The sequence below is a fragment of the Octodon degus genome, unplaced genomic scaffold (genome assembly GCF_000260255.1).
Source record: "Octodon degus isolate 3935 unplaced genomic scaffold, OctDeg1.0 scaffold00125, whole genome shotgun sequence".
NCBI lineage: Eukaryota > Metazoa > Chordata > Mammalia > Rodentia > Octodontidae > Octodon > Octodon degus.
Genome location: NW_004524701.1, coordinates 9,266,971 through 9,269,215, shown reverse-complemented (window position 1 = coordinate 9,269,215; position 2,245 = coordinate 9,266,971). Strand labels below are relative to the sequence as shown.

The 2,245-nt window shown below is 43.0% G+C and overlaps 1 pseudogene; it reads right to left on the bottom strand.

Moving 5' to 3' along the window:
* Window positions 1-489: 489 nt before the first annotated feature.
* LOC101573655 lies at window positions 490-1,112 on the bottom strand (annotated as a pseudogene).
* Window positions 1,113-2,245: the final 1,133 nt, after the last annotated feature.

Below are 2,245 nucleotides of genomic sequence, written 5' to 3'. Positions count from 1 at the left end.
TTGGAATAGTTCCCAGCCCCACATCACAAGATTGGGTTATGAGGGAAAAAGATACTAACCACCCCCCGACCTCTGCATTGCTCCTGAGATTCCTTCCCATTTAAGGTAGTAGTTTGTGGATTAGGTTAGTCAATCTGGTCTCATGCTTAATTATTTCACCCTGGCAAGGGAAATATTACATATCCTTCTTTAAAAGGAAAACAACTTCCTTATTCTTTTGGGGGTAAAGCCTCAGATAAAACACACATGTTCTAGGGTGGTTCCCCCAGAGCACTCACATTTACTTAGCTGGAACATGATTGGAGTTCCTTTGTCTCATCCTTTCCCCCCACTGAGAGAAGACAGGGTGATGGCTGGGAACGCCGGCCTGAGATACATGGCAGTGCCAGCTACCCCACCTCACCCTATACCTATTTTCTCCACCCTGCCAATTGATGCCTGCTCCCTGAAACTTCCTGAGAGCAAAGAATATTCCCCCACCCACTGTGCTCAATTTTGGATCTCTGGAAGCAGGGCAAGGCTGTTGATCTCTTCTTCTTCCTCCTGGAAGTCAGCTGGCTTTCCCTAGGATCTGGAGTCTGCTGGGCCTTCAGTGGACATGAGGCCACCATGTGGTTAATGCTTTGGCAGAAGTGACACTTCTTAGGCTTGGGTGGCAGCTTGCATTCCAGATCATGATAGACCACCACAGTTATAGCACCTATCTCCTTTGGATCTGTGCTTCTGCATGTTCTTCCCCTTGGGCTGCCTCTCACTCCCAATACAGAGCACCCCACCAGGACCGGTGGCTAGGATGGATTCCAGGTCCTTGGAAGACTTTTTAAAGGTGTACTCCACAACCTTGCCCTCCTTCAGGCTCAGGAATCCCTCCATGTGCAGCTTACTTTGGTGCAAAAAGACATCCACAGGGGTGTGGAGCACAACCCTGGCAGGGTGGTCATGGACAGGAAGCCGAACCCCATGCACAATTTGAACCACTTACAGATGCCTGCAACATGCAGCAGCTGCAGCTCATCCACCACCTGGGCTGCATCTGCTAGCTTCTCCTTTGGCTCCTTCTCCACTGCCTTGGTATAGCCACCTGAAAACTTCTGGTTGGACACCAAGCCCATGGTTGTTGGCTGAGCCTGTGGCCCCAGGCCCTTGGTTGGGCAGCAGCTGGTCCCAGTGAAGTCTGGAAGCAAAGGGCTGCTCTAATGCTTATAACTTCATCCCATCTTTGGGTTTGATTTTCTCTTCCTTTTCTATACATTTGAGGTGAAGCATTAGGTATTCATTTGCTCCCATTCTGTTTTCCTAATGTGTGAGTTCACAGGTATAAATTTCCCACTAAGAACTATTTTCATTATATCACACAAATTCTGATATGTTGTGCTTGAATTTTCATGGAATTGTAGATGTTGTTTAATTTATTATTTAATTTCTATAATTGGTTGAAATGAGAAGAGTTGCTGAGAAGGGCTTTGTTTAATTTCCATGTATTTATGGGGGTTTTGAGGTTCAATTTGTCATTTATTTGCCATTTCATTGCACTGTGGTCAGATAATATGCATGGGATAATTTCTGTTTTCTTGCATATACTTAAGCATGATCTATGGGCTACTACATAGGTCATTTTATAGAAAGTCCCATGTGCAGCTGAAAAAAATGTGTGTTCAGTTGTGGTTGGGTAGAACACTCTGTATATGTCCACTAAGTTCATTTGTTAAATGTTTTGCATCATTTCTGCTAATTCTTTGCTATTTTTTTTGTCTGCTTATCCTATCTTTATGGGATAATGGTGTGTTAAGGTCTCCTGTTAGGATTGTGGCATTGGATATTAGATTTTTCATGTGCATGAAAGTTTGTCTTGTATAGTTGAGTGCTCCCATGTTTGCTGTGTACTTATTTATTGGTGTTACCTCTTCCTCTTGAATTTTTCCCATAGCCAGTATGCAGTGGTCTTCTTTATTTTCTTTAATCATTTTGGTTTGGCATTGAGATTGTCTGAGAACAGGATTGCTAACCCTGCTCTTTTTTCTGAGGTGCTTGGGTGTATAGTATTTCTTCCCACCCTTTGACTTTAACCCCATGAATTTCTTTTAATTTCCATGTATTTAAAGTTTTTTTCTGGTTTCTTTTGTCATTTATTTCCAGTTTCATCACACTGTGGTCAGAAAATGTGCATGGGATAATTTCTGTTTTCTTGCATATACTTAAGCATGACCTATGGACCAGTATGTGGTCTATTTTAGAAAATGACCCA